The 23,430-nt window shown below is 49.6% G+C and overlaps 1 long non-coding RNA gene across 2 annotated transcripts in view; it reads right to left on the reverse strand.

Moving 5' to 3' along the window:
* Nucleotides 1-5,421: 5,421 nt before the first annotated feature.
* Nucleotides 5,422-23,430, reverse strand: part of LOC146398511 (uncharacterized) — a 242,919-nt gene continuing 224,910 nt past the window's right edge. Inside the window, exons 4-5 of one of the 2 annotated variants that reach the window (XR_014819150.1) lie at nt 20,957-21,077; nt 17,147-20,308 (exon numbers count right to left, since the gene is read on the reverse strand). This is a non-coding gene — a long non-coding RNA (uncharacterized LOC146398511). Of the gene's footprint in view, nt 7,203-17,146; nt 20,309-20,956; nt 21,078-23,430 lie in introns of those variants that run through there. The other variant, XR_014819148.1, reaches the window with a different exon arrangement.

Consider the following 23,430-nt stretch of genomic DNA (forward strand, 5'->3'; position numbering starts at 1 on the left):
TCCAGCACTAGGTGTGGGGACTGCTTAGTGAACCCCCATGAGTGTCAAGCCAACTTCCTGTGATAAATCCATATACACGTACGTCTCACTGGAGTGAACCCCGACAGGTACACGTCTCTGAGGGTACAAGCCTTTGTCAAGGCTGGAATCCCTTGGTCTAGGATGAGACCTGCCTACATGTATAACCTGCAGCCTCTCCGCGCTAAGGCCCACCCCCGGCAGAGGTGCGCCATGCAGGCCCGTGCACTCCTCTTCCACCCCCTTCTCAATCCGGGAGAACTCCCACTGCATGACTCTGCTCCACTGTCTTTACTCCAAGCATCTGATGACAATTCCTCAGCGGAAATGGGTTGAGGCTTTTACAAGAGACAGAAGAAGGCTTGACTTTAGGCCACTTCTGCTTTCAACTCCAGGAGATGCCCACCATAAGGCAGCCAGTACAACCCCTTACCTCCTTGGAGGTGAGAAGTCAGTGTGCGAGAAAAAAATTAAGGGAAAGACCATAAACACTTCCATGATTATCCTGCCACAGGAGGGCAGAGCTAAAGATGTGCTCATCACCTCTGGTTTCAAAAGCCAGCTAAGTCATCCCCAAATGATAGGCTCACCAAGTCAGAAGCCTCTAGGGCGGGGTACAGGGAATCTGCGTCTTTAATTAACACTTTCTCAGTGGTTCTGATGTACAGACTAGCGGTGAGAGCTGCTTTCTCACACCACCTTCTATTAAGAGTAGCTGTCTGATACCAGCTTCTCCATACTGCAGGTCGACTCCCCGAGGAGAGCATCTGACGGCAGTGGAGAGCAGCTACTAACGATCCTAGGCAAGAGTCTGCTGTGTTGGCGACTCCTTGTGGCTAACGAGCATTTGCGTGCTCTAAAAGCCGGGCGAGGCAATATCTTATCCGATATTCTTATGCAATTAGGAGGCAATACCATGTACGGGAGAACATGAGTGGTGGGGATTATAATCAAATACAAACACACATTTTCCGGTCAGGACTAGATGTCACTGAGGCTGCATCTCATAGAAGGGGGGCCAGGAGGCCAGAGGTGCGTGCAGCCTCCACGTTTGCCTGAGCACCTTCCTGAGGCAGGTGGGCTCAAGCGGTCTTGCAGCTGTGGGTCGGGCTGCCCTGAGCTGCTCTGGCAGGACTCCAGAGGCTAGAGGAGTCTCAGTGAACTGGGGAAAGAGACCCAGGCAAGAAGCCTGATGGGGATGATGGAGACGGTCCCGTAAGGAAGCAAAGCCTGACTGGCACAGTGCTCTGTGCTGGGGCTCCGTGGTGGCCGTCTTGAGGGACACAAGCACGGGAGGCCTGCAGGCAGAGGTCAACTTTCTGCATTTGGCCCAAGACTTTCTTGGTGAAGCAGTCATCAGGCGACTGGAGAGTTACCAAGGGTGAAAAGGTTGTAGGAAGGAGATTGAAGACAGAGTAACTGATGAAGGGGAAGTGGAGAGAAAGAAGAACATCCCGTCTGGCCCAAAATAAAGGGAACGAAGAGGGAATCCGATGCCGTCTTTACTAAGGAAGTGATGGAGTCCACGAGCTCTTCCTCCGCAGAGCTTGGACTCTGGGAACATTTCTCACAGTTTTGGGGGGATAAGCCACAGCCACCAGCTAGAGCTAAGATCTCCACAGGAGAAAGCCCAGCAAATGCGCGGCCGCGGAGCCCCAGCACAGGGCACCTGCCCTGCGCCCTGGAGAGAGCTGCTCACGCCCAAGGGGTGGAACTCAAACCCACCTCCAAACTGATGCTGTCTGGCTTTGGGAGGCGCCTGTGGCCATGAGCCTGCCAGCATGCGGGAGGGCCTGGGAGCCTGTGCGGAATGGGTACAGGGATACTCCGCCTGGGATCTGGGGTGCAGACCTCATGTGGGGGAGCCCATTGATTGAACTCGACTTCTTGCCAAGGAAGCGTGTCCCCAAAGAGCCATCTTCTAGGGGACAGATTCAAGGAACGTTACGTTATAGCCTCTCTTCTATGGCAGAGTCAGGAGCCCATGTGGAAAGATGACTTCGATCGCTTGCCACACCCTCTAAACTCTTGGGGTCACTGAGAGCATCCTCTTCAAGATGAAAGGCATGGGGCGGGGGAGGCCTCCTCCTGCTCTGATGGTGTCTAGCAGTCGTGTCACAACCCAGGTCACAGGCAGGGGCTCTGCTGACAGTGGTGACTGATGAAAATGGTGAGAAGGCGGGAAGAAACCCAGAGATTAATTCTACTGCTAAGAATACAGTGGAGGCTCTGGAGCTTATATATTAGTTGTCAGTTCATAACACAGCTCTGTTGATCATGTAGCCAGTAGAATCATGGCTTCTTCCCACCCCCGCCTCTCAACATGTGGTGAAAAAACTGTTTCTTAACTTTTTTCCCCCAAGTTTCTCCACCTTATGCTAGTGCTGTCCCCTGGCCTCCCTGGAAGGACTGACAAGCCTGGCTGTCCAGGGCGTCTCCAAGTTAGTGATGAGCGCTCGGGACGAAGACCTGGGAGCCAAGCAGGGCAGGCTGGCTCTGGGCAGGCAGCCCAGCGGGTCCCCGGGCAGCACCACGGTGTCAGCCAAACCACCTCGGTAGGTACCAACAAAAGTTACACCTCCAGGAGCAAGTCGCGTTTTGTCGAGGGCTAACTCTGAAAATGATAATGAATTCTCAACTGCGAATGCGGTGGCACGTGCCACTGAGGTTCACCGAGGCCGCCAACCTGCCCAGTCCTTAGAGGGCGGCGCGGTAACCGTACACATTAGTGGAGACTTGTTTCCTGCCGGCGGGGAGTCATTGCAAGGCCCACGGCGGACTCTGAGGGGGCCCCCAGGGCTGCATAAGACCCAAGCTTTAACTTCCCAGAGAGACCTCTTCTGCGTGCAAAGAACTTGACATGAAAAGCGAGTTCCTTGACTGTTCCAGGATCTCCACTGCGACTGTGCAAATTGTACACAGCTGGTCCTTGGATCGCACAACAGGAGCCCATCCACATTTTTTAGTCTATTTTTTCCCCCTAGTGAGAACTGAATATTTGTGGGGGTGGGGTCGGTCTATGCCAAGAGGAGATGAATTTTGAGAAAGCATCTCCCACGCCGTTTTGAAACCCATGTGAAATCTCCTTCCTCGCCGCAGATGGTGTAGACGAGCCCAAGCCTATTAATTAACTCTCCTGGCTTCCCGCCTCGCCTGACGTCCTGCTCTATTTCTGGCGGCAGAGTCAGGAAAACTAATGTTTAATATTTGAATACAATATTTAATGTCTACACAGTAAAAGTATTTGAACTTTAAACCATTATTGAAACCAGGTGTAAACCGGCTAATGCTTTCTTCATCTCAGGCTCGGAAATGAATATAAACTGTTATTTTTTGTGATGTTTGAAAAACTCCTGCTGTAAGATCACTGTTTAATGGGATCAACTCTCAAAGTTGTTTCTTGCTTTTTTTTTTTTTTTTCCCCTTACAGTTGTTTCTGAACGAAAAGCATTTATTCCAGTGCAAGGAAAAAAAAAAAAAAATGGAGTGCCTGTTCGGAGTCGGGGGGAAGATGTGACGGTGGCTTTCCGAACCACGACCAAGACTGTGTTCTCTGCGCAACGAGATGGTACTGTCCCCACTGAATCCAGAGCAAGTGCTGGGCAGGCTTCTAAGCAAAGGGGTCCACCATGCGAGGGAGGACAGAGCGGTTTCAAAGCAAGGCTCTCACACTGTTGGTAAAGAGAGGCGAGAATTCGGACTCCGTTCAAAGATTCAAACAGAACTTGTTTCCGAAGTCTCTACCTGACAGGACACCTATTTTCTGCCAAAAAATAAAAATAAAAAGAGAGTAAACATCCCTGTTTGAATTCTATCTTCTTGCACATATTTTCACGCAGATTTCTTCCTTCCTCTTTGTGATGTTTTACTATTTCTGCTTCATTTAGCATATGACTTTTGCAGCATGGGTTAGATGTTAACCTACTATGTTAAAGTGTAAAGAGGAAAAAATTTATCTAGAGCACGTGAACCTCAACGAACAAATGTCTATTTATGTTTTGGACAGTGGAGTGCGCATCATGGCTTTGCACTAAGAACCTGACTAGTATCCGTGAGGATGTGGGTTCCATCCCTGGCCTCAGACACTCGGTTGAGGATCTGGTGTTGCCGTGAGCTGTGGTGCAGAGGTTGCAGATGTGGCTTGGATCCTGCGTGGCTGTGGCTGTGGTGTAGGCCGGCAGCTGCAGCTCCGATGTGACCCCTAGCCTGGGAACTTCCATATGCTGAGGGTGTGGTCCTAAAAAGACAAAAGAAGGTTTTTTTGGAGCAGAATTTTGTTTGGTGTTTTCTGGTTGTTATTCATAAAAAGAACTGAGTCCAGTTCTCATAAATACTAAAAACCTGCTATTTGAAATGGTATACATGCAAACTAGAAAAATAACTGGGGCGGGGGGAAAGAAGCCCAAGAAGAATATTTCCTAGGAAAGTATATTTGTTAAGTGGAATCTAAAACTTAAAGTTTTTTTCCTGTTGTTGCTGTTGTTTTAATAGGGACAAGAATCGTGCAGGACTAGGCAAGTCCTGGAAGATGCTGACAAGTTTACTCTAAAATGAGAATGGGATCTTTCTGTATGTTACCTTTTTTTGATGAAACTTAAGCAATCTTGGGGGGGAAATGTCGTTTCAGTTGCCGTCACCTTTACCAAAACTGTTTCAGGCATAAGGGAGGGCTAGCTCCAGCCACGGACCAAGGTTACATCCAGGTCCAAGGGCTCTGATGAAAACCAAGTTGTGTTCAGACTGAGATTCCAGTTAGAGAAACCGTTGAGCAGGACTGGGCCACTCAGGAATCTTAAAGTGACACAGATTTTTCTTTCGAGTATTACATTTGACTATTGACCATTACCGATTTATACATTCAGTGTGTTTCAGTCAATCCCAGTCATTCTTTCTGATGCTGAAAGGATCCCAAATCTGACCAGTGGGGGCCCTTTAATTGGTACACATTAGGATGTGGTTACCTATGTGCTTTCTAGAAGAACAAGGCTCACTTTCTTCACTTCCCATTCTAGACCTGGCATCGGTCAAGTTTTGTTCAATAGTGACGAGAGCAGGATGGCATTTTGCAACCAAAATCTTGACATCGATGAGATGCCAGGTGCGTGCTCGTCAAAATGTTAAACGCGAATGTGGTTGAGGCTTTAGAACTTTCTTCCACTTTAGTGGAAATGCAGGGGGTGGAGGTAGGAGTTAAATACCCCACTGACAAAACCAGCAGACACATCCAGACGGAGAGGCCGTCTGCTAAACACCTGGCTGGGTTTCTTCAACAAGTCAATGTCATAACGAATGTGGGGAGGACTGCCGAGGATTTGAAGAGACTTAACAGATGTTGACAAAAGAAATGTGGGCTCATTACTTGAATTCTATTTTTAAAAAACTATAAAATCATTCTAGGAATTGTTAAGAGACATTTTAATATGCATTTACCACTTGATGATACTAAGTAATTTTTAATTCTTTCAGATGTGACCATGGTATTGTGACTGTTTAGCTAAATACTTTTTGGTGATACAGGCTAAAGTGTGTAAGGGTAAATGTAATGATGTCTGTATTTTATTAACAAAAATAAAAATCAAGATAAATACCACATAACTATGTACATACGTATTATGCATATATGAAGAGGATGTAGCCAATTCAACAACTGGTGAACTGTTGAGTTTAGGTGATAGGTGTTTACTGTACTATTTCCTTATCTATATGTTTACTTTTTTATTGTAAAAAAAAAAAGTTTTAAAAAAAGGGGATGGGGAACTCCCAGACATTGGGACAAAAGAAGCTTCTTGCTTCTGAGAACTTGATGCCAACGTGTCTTCCTGCCTGCTTTGCCCGGAGAGGGTACCACTGTCCTCTCGGCTTCAATGTCAGACGTCTGAGAGTCTTCCTCTTCAGCCTTTTCGTTTGACAAGCACCACTCTTTCCCAATGACATCTTCCAGCTATGTCATGGATCTGCCCCTCCATGGCCACTTTCCTGGGGGCCCTGGCGGCAGCCAAGGGACTGACATCCTTCCTCCATGATCACCCATTCGGCCCCAGAGTAACCGTTCTAAAGTGCAATCCTGATCATGCTGCTTCTCAGGGACTCCCCACTGCTTAGAGGATAAAGTCCAAGTCCCTAGCATGGTGTGCGAGGCTGCCGCCGAGCCCTGCTCCCGCCGTGGCAGCTGTCCTCACGCTGTCTCTTCCGGGATGCCCTTTGGGTCCTCTTCCCTATGGGCATCCTGAAATTCCCAAACACAGGCGTCCTCCCTCCCGGGACAGGTCCTCGACCACGCCGCTACGTCTCCCGGCTGCCAGTCCCCCATAATAGCACGAGGAGGTCGTTGCTACCGCATCTGTACACTCCTGTGCCAGGCAGTGGGTTGCAGGGACTGGAGCCAAAATGCCCAAGTTTGAATCCAGCTCTGCCACCCACTAACTCCTTGCGCACCTTGGCAAGTAACTTAACCCTTCCACGCTTGTTGCTCTGTGGAGTCTGGATCATCTAATAGAACCTAACTTACCAAGTGCTGAGGATGAAGGGAGTCGAAACGCCTAAAATTCAGAACTGTGCCTGGTACATTACAAGCACTCAATAAGTGTTAGCTACTCATCTCATCTGAACGGCGTCCCTATTTCCTCACTCCGTGGTCAGGGGTAGTGTTTACAGATACCACCACGTGCCAGGCGCGGGGTCACGCGTCTACATTTCATTTAACCCTCCGACACGAGGTGGGAGCCAGTCCCTCCCCCCCTCCCCCCTCCTCCCTCTTCCCTTTGCGCTTCCTTCCTTCCACACATATTTTAGGGCCAAACCTGCCACCTCCCCTATCCTACAGATGAGGGAACTGAGGCAGAGAAAGACACGCAGCCGGTTCTGGGCAGCCCTGGGCTGGCACCACCAGTCCTAACTCTGAGGCTGGTGAGCGCGTCATCGTACTGGACACTCTTCTTCGCAGCCACAACATAGAGCATTTCCACTGACACTTGGCGCTCCCTTTGTGTCTGTGAAAGTGTGCGTGGGAAGCGGAGCAAGTTAAAACGAGGGCAAGAGGGACCGGGGCTGGGGACTCAGAGACTCGGGTCTGAACGCTGGCATCATATGCTCTGAACGCCGTGGCGAGTCGCCTCTCTGGGAGGTTCCTGGGAGATGGAGGCGCAGGGTCAAGCCACAGGTGCAGGTGCGTTCAAAAGGCAGACCTGGAGGAAGAACGTGCCAGTTCTTCAAAAGTCAGTCTTACATTTTACTGAGAATCCACATTAAACAGAACAATCTGGGCCAAATTTTCATTGAGGTGAATAACCCTTCATGGTGAACAGTCTGCATTTTGGGGGCTCTCCTCTTACCCTCCATATAATTCCTCAAAGACTACACACTTCCAGGATTAAAAATTCCCTCATGATTTTAGCTCTTCTGAGCAAGAAGTTAAAAGAGAAGTTGCTAGGAGTTCCCTTAATCCTTGGTACTGGCATGTCTTCTTTCCCAGCTCCTCTGGGATTTTCCAGGTTGAAATTCATTCTCCTGGAAAGTGCTGCCTGGGGGAGGGGCCCAATTTCCAGCTGGTGGTGGGCAGAAGGCCAACGTCACTTCATCGGGGTTGCCCTTCCTGGACCACCCCATCCCAGTCAGTGCCCCGTCTCCATCGCTGTCATGTTATCTGATGCTATGGTCTTCCTGGCATTTATTTTCTCTGAAATTACCTGAGGCCATTGGCCCTGTTTCCAGCCCCTCCCTATCAGAATGTAAGCCATGAGGGCTAGTCTGGTACATCCTGCTCACCAGTGTGCGGGTTGCAGGCACCCAATACAAACTTTTGAAAGAATGAAATGGGGACACATGTGGCATGGAGAAATGAAGACAGAAAGAGGGGTGAAAACAAACAGGGAAGCGCCCTGGTGTGGCTCCAGAACGCTGAACTCCACTGTCACCCAACATTCCTGCCAGTGGCTTAGCTCCTATGTTAGTTGAGAAGAGAATGCTTTTCTATTCCATCTCCACTGCTGGCCTGGGGGCTCTGAGAGCCTGGCAGCGCTTGCTAACCTTCCTAATCCTGTCATCCATTCCTTTGTTCCCTGCATTCAGCCCAAGATGACTGAGCGACCTACCGCAGGCTTGGGGTCCTGGGAGCTGGAGGTCCCCACAAGGTTGACAGAGGAAGAGGGGCCAGATGTTGCAAGACTCTTCTGACTGTGTAATTTTGCTTGTGGTTAAGCCTGCAGCATCAAACAAACATCTGCCTCTCTCGTTGCCCCAGAAGGTTTTATTTAGAGGCTGTTAGTGACAGGAGAGCAGCCTCCTCCCTGTAACCCAAATGCGATTCCCGAAGAGACCGTAATCAATCCACCTAGGGCTTGAGGGACTCGCATTTTTTATTTATCAACCACTTTCAGAAAAGATCTCCCGGATTAAGCCTTTTAAAAAAAAAATGAAACTAGGACTTTATATTCCTTTGCATTTTAAGTGGAGTGATTTATGTGTTTCAGACCTCAAATTGGTTAACAGTTCAAATTCAATTATGACAATAATATACTTTCCATTTTTCATGTTTGGTGCTAAAAATTATTCTATTTGAAAGTTATTTTTGTTTAAAGGATTTATTATGAAAAGACCTGTCATGCATAGCCTATGCGAAATATGGGGAAATTTGTGCTTCTTTTAAAAGAGCAACTGTTCGTATAAAACAATACTTTCACGTATTAACCAGATTCAAGAATATCAGCTGCCTCCTTTAAAGAGGAGTTTGTTATTTAGAACTCTGTCTAAAATGTCTGTGAAGATTAATCACGTAATTTATGAGGTTCTTTTTAAAAACTATCCTACACACCGACCACCCCTCCATCCCCTCCACCCGGCCCTCCAGAACCCCACTCCCTCCACGGCTCCGCTTCCTCACAAGCTCTCCTTCCGCCACGCCCTTCCCGGGCCCCCACCCCTTCTGCTCACGCTTCTCCACCTCCCCCCCACGCCCCCCCACCACGATCACGCCCCGTCTCTGCACACTTCGAATTTCCTCCACGTGGGCATCTCCTCCTCCGTGGTGAATCAGTGTGGTGCAACCTTCCCGCCCCATCAGGGACGCTATCTGCCAGCTCTTTGGTGACACGACACATCTTTGCACTCTGTTTGAGCTGGCGCTGCCAGGTGTTCTGGGAATCATCAGATGTCACGAGGAGGAGCCCAGAGATGGGCCAGCATAAGCTGTCTTAGGTGGCAAAACTTAGGCTGGTACATTCTTTCCATGTTTTTTGTTTGTTTGTTTTCACCTTTGCTCTGTCCCTAAGGGCTGTACTATCACATCCATCTCAGTACCTGAAAATGGTGTTCATTTAATTAAAAAAAGAGAATCACTGATTTCTTCCACTTGTTTCACCTATTTTGGATTTAAATAAATTTTGTGGCAATTGTTTTTCCAGGTAGCATTCCTAGTCTTTTGAGAGATTAACTCTTCACCTTCGATTCCACGTGGTTTTAGCATCAGAGGAGTGTCAGAAACGAGTGCTTTTGCTAAGCCAAAGTTATGACTGGTAGCTGGAGTATTTTGCGGCATTTCATTATTTTCATCAAATTGAGAATTTTTATATCTTATCCCATAACATCTGCAAGGGTTATGCTTTGTTCTTAAAAACAACTGCAGTTTGAAACACCACCCTTTAAAATGGCCGTTAATATTTTCTAAATGAGATAAGGATGTGGACATGCCGTTTCTTTTCAAAGATCACTTAGCACAAGCTTGGAATTTTTCTGTATCATTTCTTCCAGCTGAAGTGAACCTCACACAACAGGTTTATTCGGGAGACTAACCAGGTGTGTGCACCTCGATCTTGGGGGAGGGTCTGCTCCGCTGCTCTGAGGAGGGCTTGCTCTTTACAGTGACTCTAAAAAGCTGGCATCTCTGGATGTCCAGCATGGCCCTGGTCCACTGCTGGTTCAGCACCCAGCTCTGCCACCTTATGGTCATTCTGGGGGGACATTTTTCATGAAGGGGGCTTTGCCTTGGGTGGTCCAGGGAAGGGAGTTCATTACAGAGGAGGATTTATTTGGACCAGCACAAACATCCTTCCGTCCTTCCACCCAGGTACACGGCTGGAATTCAAGTCAAATTGAGCTTTCTGAATATTCTTTTTCTAGGTACTGCCCCTGCACTAGCATAAGATGGGGCTTAAGAACTTAAGAACTGGAAAATTTTAAAGTAAGGAATTAATGACTGTTAGATTTCCATAATAAGGATATACAGAGGGCTTATCAAGTAATGCATATAAATGTTTCAAAAAGAAGGACAGAGAACAAGAAGTGACAGCAAAAATCAGAACTCATGCCTTTTCCATTCGCAGAATGCAAAGTTGTTAATTTCAAGTCTCTGCACCCAAAAGCTAACCCCTCTAAAGAAGCAGGTACATTTCTTTTTAAAAAACAGTGTCAATGCCATGACATCTCAAAGAGATGACTTCTTGTTCCCCCCCCAACAGCATGCTCTTGCCAGCCCATGACCCTGGATTTAAAGCAAGCCAGGCCTTCCAAGGATCTCTTGGAACAGAACTTTATCCTGTTATCGCACTGACTAGACGCCTTCCCACAGTCGCTCACTGCCTATTGGATACAGTCCAAGCTCCTTTTTCCAACAGGCCCACCTTTCACCGTCTCCCCCTCACGGTCCCAACTCTCGGACAAGTCACGTGACCCAGAACATGGGTTCCTCTCAGGGGAACCAGCGCCTGCTCCTTCTGGAATGTCATTCCCTGCGCCATCCCTCACCCCCCACCCCAAACCTACCCCTTACTCATTCTTCACTATTTCACCCAGGTGACCTCCAGGGAACCCCCCTGACTTCCGGAGCTGGGCTTGCATCTTCGCCACAACTTCAAAGCACCTCCATCCACATCCCTCAATTTGTCTATTCTCTTATGTAGACACATCCCAAGTCTGCATCCCAAGGCTGCACGTCTCGTGGCGTCAAGGACTGTGTTTTAACTCATTATATCCCACTATCTGGCATGAGAATATCTGTTGAATGGATAAAGCGTTAGATGCTGTACAAGAATGGTATGCTGGGTTCAGTGCCTCTCTGGGGTCTGCCGAGAATAAAAAGGAATAGGCTGTGAATGGGTGAGGCTGTGGGACAGAGTGAGTGTGAGTCTGGCTGATGAGACTTTCCACCCCGGTGCGGCAAACGGTAGCACCGTCAGGAAAAGAGGGCTAACTGGTCGTGATGCTGGGATTAGAGAAGGAGCTGGTGGACCAAGGTGTCCCAGAAGGCACTGGAGAGAACACCACCGCGCGCGGGCGTCGCGTGATCAGGGGGCGTGCAGCTGCGCTCACGGCGTAGGGGTCTTTGGTGCCCACATCTGAGTGGGGCTGGAGGAGCCCCAGCAGTGAGGGCTGGGGTCCGGGAGACCATCCAAAGACACACCTTCGGGAAACTGCACAGAGCAGAGTGTGATTCTGCTACCATTTGTGACTGAAAAAGTGACTGGGCATAATCTCAAGTAGCCTACATAGTGGGCGGGGGGGAGGCCAGAAATTTACACAAGTCTAGAAACCAAAATAAGGTTAGTACCGAGTGCTATCCAATGCCAAGGAGATGAGTGGCCAGGGAAAATGCTTGGAAACTCGGAAACAATTCAGAGCATGGATCTATGCTACTGCAGGGCACTAGAGATAAAGGGTACTTTGCAGCCTTGGCATCGTCCCCAGGGTACTGAGAAAGTTCATACATTGGCCACATTTCTCTGAAGTTTTTGAGAGACTCTTGGAGATTCCAGCACCTGTAGATCAGGGGAGGTAATGAACAGTCTCCCAGAACAGCCGGGCTGGGGTCTGCTCAGGACCTCGGAGTGGCCATTCTACTGTCACTCTCAGGCTAATTTACTTGCTCTTAGCTAAATCAGGGGAGCAGTGGGAGAAAAACAAAAGCAAAATCCCATCTTGGCTGGCGGTTTAGGAAGGCAATGGAGGCAACCCTGAGCTCGTCTAGAATCATGTAACCGTAGAAAAGAAGAAACACTGATAAGTTATAACTTGAGAGACTTCAACACCAAAGCTGCCAGCTTACCAGGCTCCTCTGGAAATCGGACCCAGCTGCCCACTCACTCTCGAAACCCTCCCCTCAGCCCAGAACCCTCTCTCATGGTTCTCTTCCCCCGTCACGAAATGAGCTTGTCACCAGAGCTCATTGCGGGCTCTCTTCCTCCCCCATGTCCATCCTCCCTGCATCTCAGCCCCGTGGCAGCTGGGCACTCTCACACACAGCATGACTTCAGCTACCATCTGCATGTTGATGACTCTCAAATATTTGTGCCTTTCTAGACCTCTGTCCTCGATCCCTGGCTAAAGGAACCACGCAGCTGAAGGTTCCTCAGGCGCCTCAAATTCAGCATTTCTCTCAGTTCCTCTTACCACCCAAACTGCTATTTCCCGAGCCCCTGCCTTTCCTGGGAAGACTGGCGAGTGACGCTCTCGTGCATTCGCTTGTCCGAAGCTACCCGAGTCCGTCGCCTTGCCTTTGCCCCCTCAGTCCAACGGGCTTTCTTTCTCTTGCTTCCTCCATCTCTTTGAACTCCACTCCTTCTTCCTGACCTTTCCCACCTGAACCAGTAAAAGTGAGCTTCCTTTCTGGTTTCCTACCTCCTGGTCACCCTCTCTGCTCCATCTTCAGGGCTACCTTTGTGAACTTTCCAATGTAAAGTTTAAGAAGTGGCTTTTGAGTTTCAGTGCAGTGTTTCCTGGCCATAAGACCCTCTTGCAGGACCACCTCTTCCTGCATACGGATTGGCACGACTGTAAATGCCTGCGCTTTCCCCCCCTTTTCCTCCAACACTCCTGCTGTACTGCTACTGTTCTTGAACTTCCCTTGGCATGAACTGCATGTCTATCTTGGACCATCATGAACTTGAATGTTCCTGAGAACAGATAACTCAATATTTCCCATTTTGACACAGTCAATCTAATCCAGGGATTTTTTTCAGCTACACTCAAATGTTATGTTCTCAATCACTGTCAAGTTTATGGCTTATCATGACGGGGGTAAATGTTGTTTCCCAGGGCTGCTTTTCTCTCCACTTTCACTTGACTTTCTTTCTCTTTCTGGAGGGGACATGAAGGAGAGAAGGTGGCTACTGTACTTCCTGGCACCGGGAAAGGGGTGTGCTATCCCCAGTGGGCACAGCCATCTGCCCTTGCAATGTGTGCTGTTGAGCGAGGCTCAGTGGCTTGGGGGTCAGGTGTCTGATGCTGGGACCCACTGTCCTCTGTACCTTCCTCTTCCCGACCTCGGACCCCGACTGGGTCACTCTTCCTCTCTGAACTGCACCATCTCCTTGAAGGTCCAGGAGCATCAGATGACTTTCTCCACCCATTCCCCCCACCATGGGCAGCTGTGGGCCTGAGGGTACCTCGACTTGCCTGAGCTGTGCTGCACCCCCACTCCTGACTCCACGGGCAGTGCCATACCAGACGTGGAATAAGCCCTCAGAATAATGAACCCTCTGCACATTTTACGTCTTTTCCATGAGCTGACAAATCTTTCCTTTGAAGAGCTGTCTTCATCAGTGAGAGCCTGGGCTCGATGGCTGCCATGCTATCTTGTGTACTTCCAGGAGGAGGTATGGGTATCTGACTGGTCGTGCATCTCAGGAATGGATCTTTCAGTTTCCATTTATCTTTGAAGCTGTCAATATGATGGGAAAAGAATCCCAGTCAAATCAGGGATTCTCCCATTTCTGACTCAAGGTCTTGGCAAAATTCCTAGAAGGGCCTTTACAAAAGGGTCTCAAAGGCCAGCTGGTCCTGTATATCCCCTGTCTGGACAGTGTCCACTGTGATGTCCATTGTTGCATTGGGCCTGCAGTTGCTGGACCACACATTCAGCATCCTTTGGTGGCCTCATCCTCTGGTACCCCTTCAGTTCCACTGCTTGCTATGCCAATGTCTCAGACAGAAAGGCATCAGCCCTGGATGTTCAGCTAGTCTGGGCTGCATGGAAGTTTTTGGAGGCCACATGAGGTGCCATCTTTCTAGATACTGTCTTTATCCATCTAGATTTTGGAGTCTGGCCACTTACGTACCAGGGATTGCCCCAGGAGACAGGGCACAGTTCCCTCTCCGCACGGTGGTCCCCACAGTCCTCCGGGCTTGTCCCGGTGAGTGGGGTCTCCTCCAGAGATCTGTGGACACCGGCCCTCACGTCCCTTCCCTGCTCCACCCTGGGGAAAGGAGGCTCCCTTTACCACCATGGGGAGGGGGGAGAGTGGCCAGTCTCGCTCTTTCTCACCCAGCAGGCTTTCTCTCAACTCTTTTCAAGCCAAAGGCTTTTCTCCTCCCATGAAGGTCCAGGCTTAGGAAACTCAAAAGCAGAAAGACACTCTTTTCCCCTCAGCTCTCCATGGTCACTTCTCTACCCTGAGGGCGCTGGGTCACAGCCCCGCGGCACTGCTGAGCAGCCGCCTGGCCGCCCGGGGGAGGGAAGGTGCGGCCCGAGAGGGCCCGAGTCGGCCAGCGCCTCCTCCACCGAGTCTGGAGGTTGACAACGTGCCAAGGAGGAGTTCACATGAAAAGCACACGTAACAACCTATCTCGGGAAGGATGGGGTTTCTACTCTTGGCCTTCAGCGTTTCGTGACACTGTTGAGCCAAGACCATGTGGCCTTTCCCGCGTCTACGGAAATCATTTCAGCATCCAATAAAAAAGCTGGGTTTGTTCTTGTCCCCCCCACCCCCTTTCTATCTAGTATTAAAAAGCCTCTAAAGTGGGGATCTGCAGGAAAGGGAACATAGGAACATCCCAGAAGATGAGGCCGGACGGACATCCAGAGACCAGGTTCTCCCCTTGAGAAGGGCTGTTTGCTCTGTGGGGGTCACGCGCTTCTGTGAGAAAACAAGAAGAGAAGCAGTTGTGACATCCCGGGGCCCGAGGGAGCTGAGAAGTGTCTTCCTCCAAAAGTCCCTGCGATTGCTCATGGCTTTAAGAACATGGATGAAAACGCTCCAGACCATGGAAAGCAATCAGAGGACACATGAGGGAGGAGACCTTGCCCCAGAGGCGGGCTGGGGTCCCTGGGAGGAAGCCCTCTCCGCAGCGGGTCTCCTCCTGCTGTCCTGGTCCTCCCACCGAGCGAGCACTCGCTCTACGCCAGAGGCCTCCCAAGAGCCCCGCACGGACGATGCGTTTCATCTTCACAACAACTCTACGAGGTCGGCTCTCCTAGTACCATCTCCATTTTCTCCGAGGAGGAAAATGAGATGCTGAGATGACATCTGCCCGAGACCGCAGGGCAGGTGGCTGGGCTGCGACGTGAGCCCTGGGGGAGGAGGAGCCTGTGGCCCCTGGCCACGGCCACGGCCGCGCCCTTCCTGGGGGTGGGGGCAGCGCTGCATCAAGAGCGCGCCCATCCCTTGGACCTGGGGACTCAGCTCTTCAAGCTTTTGCAGCAAATGTTCCTAAGGGCAGAGGAGAACGAATTTACATCACCTCCCCATCTCGGCTCCACCCACACTTGCCACATGTCGCCCCAGGCCAGCCCAGAGCTGCCTGGAAGCGCTGATTCTGTTTTGAAATTCCTTGTCTAAAAATTCAGGCAATCTGTCACTCAGGACACAGTGTGTGTGTCCAGGTGTATTATTTCTGTGCTCCCTCCACACCGACAAATCGCAACAGCAGGCTCAGGTTGACGGCCGGGGGACAGGCCCAGCAAACAAGATCTGCGTCTGAATGATGACAGGTGCGGGCAAAGTGGATAGGGACCGCAGGGAGAGGAGCTCACGCCAGTGACAGATGGAGGTCTGGGCTTCCAGGGCCCCAGGGTAGGTCCCAAGCAGCAGGACCACAGCACCTGGACATGCGACCCCAGGCCCAGCCTTGCAGCCCAAGAGTGGACCTGGCTGCCCCCGCCCCCCCCCCCATGTCAGGTGTCGTGCCCTGGCTCCTTGTCACATCAGAGCCAAGGCGGGGAGGCTGGCACAGCGCCCCTGGGCATGAACTTTCTCCTAACTGATCGCTCTCAGCCACTTCGGGCCAAAGCTGCTGCTGTTCTTAGAGCTGTGGCCCAAACAAGGCTCAGACACCCGGGGAGCTCTCAGCATTGGGCAACTGGCACAATTGTACAATTTTAACAGTATTTAATTGACTACTTTAGGCAAATGTCCACCTTTTATCTAGTGGCTTGTGTGCCCTCCAACCTTCTACCACTTATATCCAGACCTAAGCACCCTGCTCTTCTGGGAAGCGTGGGGACGGCAGGAGAGCACTGGGGTTATGAGCACAGGGGTCCCGGAGAACCAGACGCAATGCTGGGCAGTAGCCATTTCCACAGGACTGGGGATATGGCTCAAGCACACGGTCACTGGCAGTCACCCATGTCCCCAGAGGCCTGGACCTCAACCCCTGCACAGCTGTCCTGCCCTCGTCTGCATGGCAGGAGTCAGCAACTAGAGAAATGCTTCGGCAGTGCCCCGTCCCCACGTGCTGAGCCATGTGTCCAGGTGGGAAGAGCTATGCTCTGCCAGCTGCAACTCTCCAGGGTCACCAGAACCCAGGGCCCTTCCAAGCCACTGCTCTTTAGGGGTAGAGGGACAATTGTAGGGGGGCCTTCAAGGGTTGACTGGTGCATCGCTTAGAGCCAGAGGCCAAGCCAGGGGCCACAGAGAGAGCCTACTGCCCATCCCGTATTGTGATTCGCCCTTGAACCAAAACAGAAACCACCCGAACCACTTTAAACTCTTCTGGCCAGAATGTATCTCAGGTATTTTTCTTTATACGACCCAGCAGAAACACTGCTCATGTTGAGTCAGAACACAAAGTGGAATCATCACAGTGATGCTAGTGCTCTTTTAAACTGTGCTGCAAAGATGACATCTCGGGATTACAACCTCATAAAATGACCTTTCTCTGAACTCATCTCCAGGGATACCACGACAGTGTGCTTTTGCCTGGGTGGCAGTGCCAGCAGCCAGCTGGCCTTGGAGGGCATGTTCCTGCATCGCTGCGGGGTGGCAGGCTCTGGCTCTGCCTCTCAAAGAGCGTGTCGTTAGGGGCAGGTCCCTTCACTGTGCTAGGGGAATTTCTCCATCTGTAGAATGGGCACAATAATATCTCACACAGGGGACTGCCTGCTGCAGGGTGGAGTTTAGAACAAGGACACAGCCAGCATTCAACAGCTTTTAGTCGAATTTTACTGCCCAAAGTCCTACAGTTACTAAACCGCAGGGAAGGGGCTTGCTCTTACGCTCTGGTATTTTTTTTTTTTTTTAACATTATTTATGTTGTAAAATAAAACATACAGAAAAGTGCATAAACACATGCAGTTTAACAAATATCTGTAAAACCAACACTTGTGTACCCACTGCCAAGGTCACGGCAAGGATATTACTGGTATCTTGGGAGCATCTTGCAGGTCTCATCCCTCTCCTTCCTCCCAGTGGCCGGCCTCTCTCCCATCCAGGTAGAGCTGGTGTGGCTCTCGGAAAAGGAACTTCCTCTGGCAGCAAGCTGCTCTCCCCGGAGCACCTCGTCCCCAGCTTTGGAAGGTCCCCCAGGACCTGCTCTCCCATCCTGAGCTCCTCCTCAGGACAAAGGGACAGCTGTCCGCATGGGGGGACCGGCTCACCTAGGAGGTCACCGTCTGGTTACGTCTACATCTTCCAGCCCCCTTTCCCAATCAGACACTGGACCTGTTGGTCCTCTCGTCTCCCATGTCTCTGGGCTCTTTCCCGCGGCCCCAGCACTAGACGGGCAGAGACACCACGGCAACCTGTTCTTGGCAGACAGCCTAAGTTTTACATGTGTCCAGTGAGGTTTTATTTTCTACCGAAGCTTAATGCTCTTATTCGCTCTGGGACCTTAGTGGATGAATTCTTGTTTGGTTTAATCTTGTTTTTGACTTTGTTCTCAAGAACAAAGTCTATCTTAGGATAAATTGTGTCCATTTCCAAAAGCTTCCCCTTTATGCTCCAATGCAGGATTAATGGGGCACCTCTGTGGGCACCAGGCAGCAGGAGGCACAGGGATGTGCCATTTGGATGTAGGATTTTCTAAGTGGGCAGGGGCTGTGGGTGATCTATCAAGGCCACCCCTGGCCCTGGCCCAGAGCAGAGCCCCCAGCAACCACTCAACTAAGAAGTCTTGGGCTACTGGAAACTGGGGCCCTGGGTAGCAGCCTGTGGCTGGGTAACAACCTTGATCAGACAACCCTTGATGTGGGGAAGTCCTTAAGAAGTAACGTCCGGAACTCAACACTGCAAACCCTCCCTCATGCCCCATCCTGGGAGTCTTTCTCCAAAAGCATCGCAATACAGAGGATACCTGCAATCTTGAAACTGATCTTCAGGCACTAAGAGCCTGAAGTTAGCCAGAACTCAGACTGGGACTTGAACGCATGTGCCGCGACTCGAACCCAGCCTAAACCCAGACTGGGACTTGAGCCCACGGTTTTAAATCAGAATCCCTCACCCTGTGTCTGGACTCACTGAGGTTCACGTTCTTCATGTCTCCGCGCAGAAGGAAGTCAGTGAGAGACAAAGTGAAAGGCAAGAAATAGGACGCTTGTGCGAGGTGCAAGCTGGCAGGCCTGGAAGCTTTGCCCTGAGGATCCAACGGGCTACAGTTTATCCTCCAGGGGGAGTGGGGGCTGGAAAAGCCCGCCTCTTCCTTTCGGGGGGCAGCAGCTCCTCCCGAGTCTCTGTGAGGTGTGTATTCAAATCAGCAGAAGGGCGGGCCTCAACCTCCTGACCTTGGTCTGAATCTGGATGCAGGCCTCATCCCATTCCCCACCCAACGACCTGGGGCAATTCTCGCACCTCCAGGAGTCGAGCAAGGCTGCCCTGTGCCGATGGCTTTCCTGAGCCATTATTAACTCACGGGCATCTCCCCACGTCCCCTAAGTTTCCCTTATCGGGACTTCTACAACTACCTGTGCCTATGCCATCCCTACCCAATCTGGGCACTGCCACGCAGCTCAGAGTGCAGCTTGGAGTGGGAAGAACGAGGAGAAGCCAGCACTACACGAAGCAATGGGTTGCTGCAGGAGAGCCCAGCCTTCGAGAGTCTGATCACCCAGGAGTCTGAGGCAACTTGCTCCTCCACACCCCGGGCTCGCCTCATAGTCTCTCAAGTAGCTCCATGTAAACAGGGCCCTTTCCAGGAGGGAAGCCTGGAAATACAGCAAATACTCAGAAAAAGCCTATTGAATGCCACGTTGACTCACCTAAGGCTATGCTTTCTTGGCATTAAAATTGAAAATTTAAGCATTCAGATCATTAATAGGATGTTTTGGCAACAGGATGTGCAGTCTGCCACTTGCCATCCCCTGCCATCTGCCTCTACATGGGTTCAATCCGGAGCCACTGCACCTGCCGACTCTGCTCCCCCACCCGCCACCCCCAGCGGAGCTCAGGGCCGAAATCAGGAGTGAAGCACTCTGTGCTCTGGGAAAACTGGAAAACCAGGTCTCCAGATGGTCAGACACCTTTTAGGAGAAGATCTTTATGTGCCCCAGGCTTCCATCTTCTATCTAGAAAAACGCTAAAATCCTTAGAGGTGATGTCTGCTCCTTGCGAGGGGGAGAACCTTCGCAAGGCCAGCAGCACACTTGTGTGAAATGTGTGCGTGGCCACACATGCCGCCTCTCCCTTTTATCAGGTACACTGGTCTCTCCCCTGGGCTTTGGGGGGGCAGTAGTTCAGAGCCCACAGGGGCTGTAGTTAAGTGGACAAAACAAAGGCTGTCACGGTCATCTGCCAATGCCGCCCCCTCCCAGGGCATGAGCCACAAAGGAATGCCCCGAGGGAAGCCAGGCTGTGAACACCCAGGATTCTTGCCCCAGAGCGCAGGTGCCCGTCAAAGCAGTTCCAGGAAGCCCAGGCCTCTGCGACTTCCCTCAGAAACACACTCAATTCCTGAGCTTGTTTAACAGTTTTCTGTGATCTTTGGTTCCTGTCACCTGCCCATCTGTCCTGCCCCAGCCCCTGCCCCCCACCTCTTCCGAGCAGAGCAGTTTCTCAGGGTTACCTGGGATGCCGTCTCCCAGGCTTAAGTCCGAATTTTGCCCCAAATAAAACCTATCTCTCAACTTTCAGGTTGTGCATATTTTTTAAAGTCAACAGTGATGGCGACCGAGACACAAGGGACCCAGAGCAGATTTCTCGCCTGAACTCTCGGAGGACATGGAGCCTTGGTACCAGCAGAGGGCCCCGGTGCCCATCCATCTCCTCCTCGCCGGGAGTCCAGGCGAATTGGGGTGAGTCATCTCAGATCTTCTGTATTGGTGGACGATTCTGAGTTTCATTCAGCTCTGTGTAACAGGTACCTGCCCCCTCAGCTGAAAGAGACCGAAGGGGGCCTGGCTGAAAGATACCAGGGGGAAAACCCCCTCAGCAGAGATGTTGGGGGGAAGCTGGCCAGGGAATACCCCCTCGGGGGAGATGCTAGGGGAGGACCTGGTTGAAAGATACTGGGGACTGCACCTGTCAGGAGAGACATTGGGGGTCTTGGCTTGGGGTGGGGGTTGAGAAATACTGGGGACTACACCCCAACAGTGGAGACACTGGGGCTTGACGGAAAGATACTGTGATTGGCTCAGCTGAAGAGACTGAGTGGTCTGGGCTGAATGTTTAGTTAAGAGGCTGACCTGATGCTTTGTCTCAATTTGGCTGCATGAATAGAGTTTGCTGAGATAAAGGGAAAGGTGTTATATGAGAGCCTTTTGCTCTGAAGAAATGAACAAGAATTCTCCTGGCAGGTTACAGTTTTCTCAGGTGACCGAGAAATTTACTGAGGGTGGTGGAGGCTGAGTCCTCACGCCAGGCAGGGGTCCCATAGGGAAGCCCACTTGTTAATTAAACCAAATAAAGAACTGGCCACTCAGTGATCCGAGGACCCGTGGTATCCTATGTGCCACTGGGAGACCCGAGACATGTAAGGGAGCTGAAGCTACTGAAAAGACCCAGAATGGGCTCTTATTACATACGCAGTTGCTTGAAAGACAGGGAAAAAGAAAATCCTTTCAAAGTTCTGCTGGAACCTGCTTCCCCTCCCTGCGCCTCTGTCAGGAAGGCTTATCTCATCCAGACTTTCTCTACTTCCTGAGACTGAAAAAAAAGGGCAAAAAGAAGTCTTTTAAAACTTCTTCCAACTGTTACTTCACACTAGTGAGTTTTATTTGTGATATCTGACGCATGATTAAGTTTAGAATATGAATCTGTGAGAGCCCTGGTTGTGTCTGTGTTTGTATGTGTATTATACATGGCTTAACTTTTAAATGGTATTCATTATCAAACATAAATGGTAAATGAGCTCTACTTAATTGGCTTACAGGAAATTAAGTGCTTATATAAATTCTCAAAAATACAGAAGGTAACTGGCCACGATTAATTTTAGATTCATAGAGAACTAGGAAACATTCAGGATGAAAATTAATAGCTGGTATTACAGTTTGTTGATGTTGTCTCCAAATAAAACTTAACCCTCAACTTTCAGGTTGTGCATATTTAAGTCAACAAATAATACCCAAGAAAACTTTTGAATTTTTACTATATCTGACCCTGAATTTCAATAGTTGAAAGCAAAAGCTTAGAGGTAGAGAGAGGTGATGTGTCCAGATGCAAAACAGTTTTCCTATGAAACTTCAAAAAGTGCTAAAATACTTTGTTTAAAAATATATGGGAACTATGAAATCTATTAAAAATTGGTCAGATGAATTATATTTCATTATTCCCCTAGATTAGTCTCCTGTTCAATTTTAGCAAATGAGAAAATTCAGTTATCTTTTTGGTGAATTAAATGTCTTCTTTATGTTACTGTCTTATTTTTTTACATAGTCCAGACCAAGCCAAGTCAAACACAGACAGATGGAGCAATTACATCGAATCTCATTCGTGTACAATTAAAGACATCGAGAGAGATGGCCAGAACACGCTACACATTACGGCTGCTTTTAACTGGAACGAGAACTTGGTTCATAATACGTCAAACCTTCAAACATGACTTGGCGGGGTGGCGGTGGCAATCGAAACAAAAATACGACAGTGTTTAGGATTGCAGGTTACATGCTGACCAGTAAGATCACTACAGAATTTGTAGTGTAGTTAATAAGAGTTAAATCCTATTCTTCCCATCACCCAATGCATTCATTCTTACGTGTGTTTGTGCAAACATGGGCATATGAAGTCACGTCTAATTTAAAGGAGTAGGAGGAGGAGGAGGAACGAAATGCTGACGACATGGAAACAGGGAAGAGAGGATTCAGGGGTTTTCCATACAGCTGGAAAGCAGAGGTGTGTGGTGACACTGGGGTCAGAGGTGGGAAAGACAGAAGAAATTGGAGAGATACGCAGTGCTGTCCAGCAGGGTCTGGAAGCCACGATAAGGAATTTGGACTTCATCCTAAGAGCAATGGAGGACCTTTGGGACTTGGTCCTAAGAGCCATGGACACCTCTGAGGGATTTTAAATAGAGAAGTGACAACAGTTCTGCATCCCAGAGAGAGACTGTGGCCTGCACTGCAGAGCAGAGGGCGAGAGACGGGAGCTGGGGAGAACCGTTAAGAGTGTTCCAGGTAAAGGTGATGGTGCTATAACTTAATGTCCACATTTCTGCAATCACACACTCATAAGATGAAAAAATCAGATGGAAATTTTAAATTGGAAGTCCTCTCGACAATTTAAATTTTATCCAGTGGAACTTGCCTGCAGGATTAAAACCCCCCTGTCTTGGACACTTTGCACAATGCCGCCCAGCATCTCTCCAGAAGAGATTCGGGCTGTGATGAGCATGTGCATGGCTCCCTCTCACAGCACTTTCGAATCAAATAGCTTTTAATCATGTTAAGGAGAAAGGAACTGGTGTCTTTTGATATTATTTCTGGGAAACGAGTTAACAGTCCAAGACCCAGGAAACTTCATAAGCCCCAAATCTTGATAAGGAGTTGAATTCATGGTTTATTTTTGCTCTAGAAAAAGCTGCATTTCTCAGCAGGATGAACTTACCCTAACTAGGCAGTTGGGTTTTTTTGGTTCTATCTTGAAAGACTGAAGGAGGCCAGGAAAGAATACGAGCAAAGGTGGCCACTCCAGCACATATTAATGATTTTGTAGCATTTTGTAGCTTGGGATTGAAGGTTTTCTTCAGTCAAGAAAAGTACACCATTCATTTCAAGTCTATTTCTTTCAAACATAAGAGCACAGAGGGTTTGCGTTCTGATGCTATTACCCACATTATGTAAATATTTATAATATATATTCTGGGAATAGCGGGTAAGAACTATTTAAACTGCTATCGCCAGCTTCCTTATTAATACCTTAAAACTCACTCTGCTTTCAATTTTTCAATTACCCGCAGTAAATCTTCCTCGTCTCTCATTCCTGAGGGAAATCACAGGAATGGAAGCCCAGTTGGGTTTCTTCTGAGAAGGCAGATAAACCAAGACGTCTAAGACATGATTGG

This window comes from Sus scrofa, chromosome 11, assembly GCF_054392235.1.
Source record: "Sus scrofa isolate SSC_HxYL_T2T_F1_AM1 chromosome 11, Sscrofa_HxYL_maternal_Yorkshire_Landrace_v2.0, whole genome shotgun sequence".
Taxonomy (NCBI): domain Eukaryota; kingdom Metazoa; phylum Chordata; class Mammalia; order Artiodactyla; family Suidae; genus Sus; species Sus scrofa.